The 7,335-nt window shown below is 41.7% G+C and overlaps 1 long non-coding RNA gene across 1 annotated transcript in view; it reads left to right on the top strand.

The window, feature by feature from the left end:
* The first annotated feature begins 541 nt into the window (after positions 1–541).
* LOC106727740 overlaps positions 542–7,335 on the top strand; it is a 16,648-nt gene continuing 9,854 nt past the window's right edge. The window contains exon 1 of the long non-coding RNA XR_001363973.1: positions 542–668. This is a non-coding gene — a long non-coding RNA (uncharacterized LOC106727740). The remainder of the gene's footprint in view (positions 669–7,335) is intronic.

Below are 7,335 nucleotides of genomic sequence, written 5' to 3'. Positions count from 1 at the left end.
GGCCCTGGCCCTGTCGTCCCTCAGGGCGGAAAGGGGGCGCGGGCATCGACGGCGCCGGAACGCGCCTGGATTGCGTTTCAAACTGTCTCCTCAGCGCCCGTCTCAGTGGGGAAAGGTCCGTAAAGAAGGCAGTCTGTCAAGAGGTCGAGGAAACCAGGGTCCGGACAGTTCTTAGTAGGCCCTGGAAACGGATTCGTGCTGCAGAAGTTGCGCCAATGGAAACCCGCGGGGCCGGCTGCCCTGCGGGGTGGCATCCACGCGGTGGCCCTGCCGCTGTCCCCTGGGTCCGCCAGACGGGCCAGAACTGTCATCTGCGAAGGCGCGAAGGCCGCCGAGCGAGCATCACGTTCGCGCTCCCTTCCCCTTGGAAAATCCCCGGACCTCGCTCAGAGACCTCCGAGGGCCGGGCAAGGGGCAGCCTGAGCTCGCCAAGACCTCCGCCCACGAGTAGCCCGGCCCTTCCGGCTGGCAGGGCTGGTCAGCCCTTCCGCTGGTTTTTAGGCCTTACCTGGGTTGCAGCACACATAAGGGAGCTGTGGGCCTAGTAGTCAAAAAGCAAAGGGTTGGCTGTTGCTTTCTGGTCCGAAGCCTAGAATGTTAGTAGTCCCTGAACTGCAAGCTGTGGATGGGTAGTGGCCTCTCTGTGCCTGGAGCTGCAGCTTCCCTAGGTAAGACACCCCAGGAATGTTAGTGAAATGAAGGTATGCATGGCAGCAACGGGGCCAAGCTTCCCGGTGCCCGGACACACACCTTCAGCGCGGATAGCTGTTCAGGATGCCATGTGTGAGGGAGTATGGACCCCCACAAGTGTTTATCTCAGTGGTTGCCTGGCCCCCATAGGGACCTGCAGCATAGCTCACTTTTCAAATGCAGGTTCTGGTGAGGGTCACTGGCAAGAAAAAAGACAAAGGGGATGTGGCTAAAAAGGAGCGACACGGTTCCCTCCAACAGGGAAGGCTGCAGCTCTCAGGTGAGCTCTGGCCTGGATTGAGTTTCAAATTGTGTCTCCTCAGCTCCCCGTCTCAGTGGGGAAAGGTCCATAGATAAGGCAGGCTGTCAAAAGATCAAGAAAGCCAGAATCTGGACAGGTCTTAGTAGGCCCTGAAAAAATTGATTAGTGCAGCAGAAATTGGGAAAATTTAAACTCTCACCCAGTGAACCAAATGACTGGTACACGTAAGGGAGATCGTTCAGTTCCAACAGTCGCTTAGCTGCCAAGAGGCCTGGGAGCATGGCCTTTGTCGACAAAGGAATTAGATGTAGACCACATGAATGGAATATATACCAAGTCTGGGTTGGGGGTTAAGGGGAAAAATACATTTTCTTGGCTTTTTTTCCTCTACTCCTGGATATAACTAGAGGAAAAGTTTGCCAACTGTGTTTATCATAGTAACACTCTGTGAAGGTTTTCTACCGATGCCAATGATTATTTTAATAATCACCTTGGTAATAGGATCCAAACACTGGATGTTCAATGTGCTTGCTGTAGTACAGTATTTATGTTAGATGATGAAAAAAGAAATAGGAAAAAATTTTTAAATGTATTGATTTGAGAGAGAGGAAAGGAGAGAGAAACACTGATTTGTTCTATTTATGCATTCTTGTATATGCCCTGCCTGGGGATTGAACCCTCAACCTTGGCATATTGGGACAATATGCTCTAACCAACTGAGCTATCCAGCGAGGGTGGACATTTCTGTTCATTAAAAAAGTTAGAACTAAACAAATGACTTCCATGTCTCGATTTCCAAGGTTTTCCATCTGTTTGTTCCATATAGACACAACCATGCCTGGGCTCTTGGATAAGTAACTGGTCTCATTTTCCCTTATAGAATGGAGGAGACAGAGCACATCTAGACTGAGTTCATATTTCCACACCATCTTCTGTTATAATTGGTGTTTGACAAGAGCTTATCACTCAGACACAGACCTATTCCTTTGGTTGCCAGGCCTTCCAACAATCTCTTGAGTTTGGGCCATCCCCATATTCTACAAGGGTAAATGAGATCTGTTATTTATCTGAGAGCTCATTATAATCCTATCTGTGTGAAATAAAGAGAAAACCATGGAAATCTGGATGTAAAAGTCATGTTTAGTTCTACCTATTTCCCCAAAGGAAATTAGTAGTCCTTAAGGAGTGAGGAATTTCTGTGGAATGGCTTAGGAATGAGAAGATTGAGGAGGGACCATGGAAGCAGGGCTGGTCCCTTTGTATATGGTGAGCACCTTGCCTTCAGGCACTGCCACCCATCTCTGACACTGGAACAAAATTTTGAAACCTAGATTTCAGTAGGGTGTGACTGATAGGAGCCCTGGGTTCTAATCTGAGCAGCCCCCAAGGTGAATGCTTTCTTGTCCATAAAACAGCAGTGGCAGAATAGGTCCACCGAGTTTATCTGCTTAAGGAGGACACCGTGACAATAGTTCAAAGCACTTCAACGGCATGACTTTTACAGCAGTACTGACTGATGAAAAGAGCAAAATGATGTTGAAATTGGAAAATAGTGCGATCTGAACAATTCCTCTTTATGCTTGCAATTTCTATTTATTTTCATCTCATTGGGTTATTGTCCTTTCATTCCATAATGGAAATGAGGGAAAAGGGCCCTCACAGTCCTTACTCTTTGATTACCAAACGTCTTGGAGGCTTTACTTAACTGAATAGTATTTTTCCCTTTCCCATTTCCACCACCTCTCTCAGCATATATTCACTTTGAAAATTATTCAGAATTTGAACAAATGCAATCAGAAAAAGCAGATTCTAATACCAGCTATGCGATGGGTTCATTCTAAGACCTTGGGCAAGCCATTAACCTTCCTTTATCTTAGTTTCCCATCTGTGAAACTGCAGTGATACTTCTGGTTAACTTCACAGAGATAGGAGAGGAAACTCATGATAAGGTGCTTTGAAATACTAATTACTGTATAGATTACAAAATACCATGTGGGTATTTTTGGAAAAATAAAATGTGGTGTTAGTTTGTACACAACTAGAAGATATTTTTGTAACAGAGAGATTACTCTGACACAATATCTGCAACCAGGGTGATACCACTCACAAAACAATGACATCTCATTGCATTTGGATGACAGTGCAACTGCCCAATATGAGAGTTATATTGTCCCAGGCTCAACTAAATAAAAATGTGATAACAAAAATGGATGGGGAAGGGAAGCTTCCATTCCACAAAAATGTGGGATTTTTCTCATACATGCTCCAGAAGAAAAACTATAAGAAAAACTAAACTATAAGTACATTGAACTTCTTAAAAATGAATGCCATTATGTGAGGACAAGTCTGATGAAAGACTAGAATGATCTTGGAGAAATGACCTGATATAAAATTAGACAAATTAGTCAGGAATCCACCAGAAGAGATAAAAAAAAAAAATGCTCTTAATTCCTAACAAAATCAGTAACACTAAGAAATTAGATAGCCATTTGGAAAGTGAAGATCAAGTGCTCAGGGAGGAAAAATGGACTCCAAACCTAAGTTAAAAATAAGAACAGTAGGGCAATCTAAGAAACAGGACAAAAAATATAGACTCCAGAAATATTATAGACCAAGGGTCGGACTTTCTTTCTAATGCTTCCTAAATTCAAAACTTTGAATAAGTTGCTTAGCTTCTCCAAGCCAAATAAATGGGTTGGGAAGTAGAGGGTGATCAGATTTTTCTCCTTGGCTTGTTAGGAATCTCAAGCGAGAAGCTGTAGGTAACTCCTAGCACAGAGTCAGGCTCATAGTGGACCTTCTACTGAAAATAACAACCCCTAACAGTTATTGAGCACTTACTGTGTGCTGTGCACTATTCTAAGCCTTTTCATCTAATGACTCACTTGATCCTATGACCATCCTATGATGTTGCTGCTATCTCTTCTTCCTCAGAGTTTCTGTCTCTGTAGAAGGACTATTCTTTTGGTACTGGAGATATTCCAAGAAAATTAATATTTTATAGACAACCTCTTTTTTGAACATATTAAGAAAGAAAATAGCATTTTAAACTAGCATTGCCTTGCTTCCATGAGGGAAAGTTAATCTAATTTGTCTTGGTACCTAGGAAATTAGGGTGCAGTGAGCACTTGGTAGCACATACATTACAGCAAATGAGGGATTCAGAGTTCGGGACAAAAAGGGCCATAGAAAACAGGTAGTGCTTCAAAACCCCAATCCACTTTCCAGGTCTCAGATTGTAAGCCCCTAAACCAGTGGTTCTCCACCTTCCTAATGCTGCGACCCTTTAATACAGTTCCTCATGTTGTGGTGACCCCCAACCATAAAATTATTTTCATTGCTCCTTCATAACTGTAATTTTGCTACTGTTATGAATCGTAATGTAAATATCTGATATGCAGGATGTATTTTCATTGTTACAAATTGAACATAATTAAAGCATAATAATTAATCACAAAACAATATGTAATTATATATGTGTTTTCCGATGGTCTTGGGCGACCCCTGTGAAAGGGTCATTCGACCCCCAAAGGGGTCGTGACCCACAGGTTGAGAACCGCTGCCCTAGACGATTTGGCCTCTAAACAAAGTGTGCATCGTCTGGATTTCAGGTTTAATGGAAGTTAGTTCCCTTGAGTCAGCAATATGGGAATGATAACTGGCCAGCCAAAGAAGGAAAACAATGGATTAGCCCTTAAAAATGAATTGTATCACTAGTTATTATGAATAGCCCAAATTATGACAGATTCACATGTAAGTATGCCAAGAAAAGTAGCTGTGAGCTATAATACACACAATCATTTATTACCCAAGAGAATTTAGGTGCTAATGTGGATGGTATTGCATCTATGAAATTGTGACACCCACAAAGGATTACAAAATATAAAGCCAAATAAAACATAATAAAACAGAGGGAAATGATTTTGATTATGCAACATTTATACATGGCATTTCATTTTACATTTTCAAATTGCTTTTCAGTCATTGGTTTATTCTTCTCAGCACACCTGGGGAGTACGTCCATGCTGTTATCCTCTGTTCACAGCTGAGTCAACTGAGATTGAAAGAGGCAAAGTGTTTTGTCCAAGAGCACAACAGGGCAGGGTGAGAAATTGTGCGTTCATTCAATCAGGAGTCTATTCGGCACCTACTCTTGGCAAGGCACTGCGTACTGTAGTGCACAGACATGGGTTCTGTCTATGTGGCCTCTGCTTTGCAGGAGGTTGCAGTCTGTTGAGGCAATGAGTGGTTAGTGGGTTATATCTCCAGGAGTGCTCTAGACAGCAAGGACCAGGGTTTAGGGCAGTGATGGCGAACCTATGACACGCATGTCAGAGGTGACACACAAACTCATTTTTTTGGTTGATTTTTCTTTGTTAAATGGCATTTAAATATATAAAATAAATATCACAAATATAAATCTTTGTTTTACTATGGTTGCAAATATAAAAAAATTTCTATATGTGACACGGCACCAGAGTTAAGTTAGGGTTTTTCTTTTTTAAATATATTTTATTGATTTTTTACAGAGAGGAAGGGAGAGGGATAGAGAGTTAGAAACATCGATGAGAGAGAAACATCGATCAGCTGCCTCCTGCACATCCCCTACTGGGGATGTGCCCGCAACCAAGGTACATGCCCTTGACCGGAATCGAACCTGGGACCTTTTAGTCCGCAGGCTGACGCTCTATCCACTGAGCCAAACCGGTCAGGGCAAGTTAGGGTTTTTCAAAATGCTGACACGCCGAGCTCAAAAGGTTCGCCATCACTGGTTTAGGGGAGGAAAAAGTGGGATTTCCCAAGATTCCAGGAGATAATGGAATTTGAGGCCCTTGAGAGATGAGTAGAATTTTGGCAAATGGAAGCTGAAGGTGGTGGCACAGAGACATAAAGGTGGGCAAATTCAACGTATTAGAGAATGTTTGACTACAGCAGAGCAATTGTGGAAAAAGGAGTGGACCGTAGAAAGGAGCAGAGTTTCTAGGACCCTGAACACCCAGCTAAATATACAGATTTTAACCTGTGGGCAATGGGTACTGGACTCATCTCAGACTTCTCCCATTCACTCATTATTCTAACATGTACCAAGGCTTATGCATAGTCTCTAGGTGTTTTCCCATATGTTCGTTTTTCTAACATTCAGAGCATTCCAATGAGATACATATTATTATCCCTTCTTAAGTGACTGAAAAAAACTTAGATATTCAGAATTGCCCAGGATCATGTAACTAATAACTGATAGGTGTGGAATTTGAAGGAGACTCTTGACTTCCTCATGGATACTTATAGGAAGAATAAGGGCAGATTCTGGACAGTGTATTCAGGATGCCCATCTAATAAATGCCCCTCACCCTAGCTCAATGTCTTTCCAGAAATAAAAAGTAAATGAGAAATAAAGTTAATTTCTTAACATGGGAATTATTTTATGTCTAAAGTTGTCAGCTCCAGGTCAAAAAGAAAGACAAAGGGTGTCTTCCCCTGTTTCCTCCACGCAATTAACAATAATTATCTGCATTTTGATAATTTCAGTTTTGTGAGCATTAAAATTTTTAGGTTTCAATTATCATTGGCATACAATATTATATTAGTTTTAGGTGTACAATATAGTGATTAGACATTTATATAACTTATGAGTGATCACCCTAAGTTTAGTACCCATCTGACATCATACAAGTTATATTCCCTCTGCTGTACTCTATATTCTCATGTCGATTTTTATAACTAGCAATTTGTACATCTTAATCCCTTCTTCTTTTTCACCCTTCCCCTCCCATCTGGCAACCGTCAATTTGTTCTCTGTATCTATGAGTTTCTGCTTTATTATTTTTTTTTGTAGATTCCACATATAAGTGAAATCATACGGTATTTGTCTTTATTTGTCTGACTTATTTCACCTAATATAATACTCTCTAGGTCAGTGATGGCGAACCTTTTGAGCTCGGCGTGTCAGCATTTTGAAAAACTCTAACTTGCCCTGACCGGTTTGGCTCAGTGGATAGAGCGTCAGCCTGCGGACTAAAAGGTCCCAGGTTCGATTCCGGTCAAGGGCATGTACCTTGGTTGCGGGCACATCCCCAGTAGGGGATGTGCAGGAGGCAGCTGATCGATGTTTCTCTCTCATCGATGTTTCTAACTCTCTATCCCTCTCCCTTCCTCTCTGTAAAAAATCAATAAAATATATTTAAAAAAGAAAAACCCTAACTTAACTCTGGTGCCGTGTCACATATAGAAATTTTTTTATATTTGCAACCATAGTAAAACAAAGATTTATATTTGTGATATTTATTTTATATATTTAAATGCCATTTAACAAAGAAAAATCAACCAAAAAAATGAGTTTGTGTGTCACCTCTGACATGCGTGTCATAGGTTCGCCATCACTG

The sequence above is a fragment of the Myotis brandtii genome, unplaced genomic scaffold, assembly GCF_000412655.1.
Source record: "Myotis brandtii unplaced genomic scaffold, ASM41265v1 scaffold470, whole genome shotgun sequence".
Taxonomy (NCBI): Eukaryota; Metazoa; Chordata; class Mammalia; order Chiroptera; family Vespertilionidae; genus Myotis; species Myotis brandtii.
Note: the sequence above shows the minus strand (reverse complement) of the source record. Positions and strands in the feature narration are given on the sequence as shown.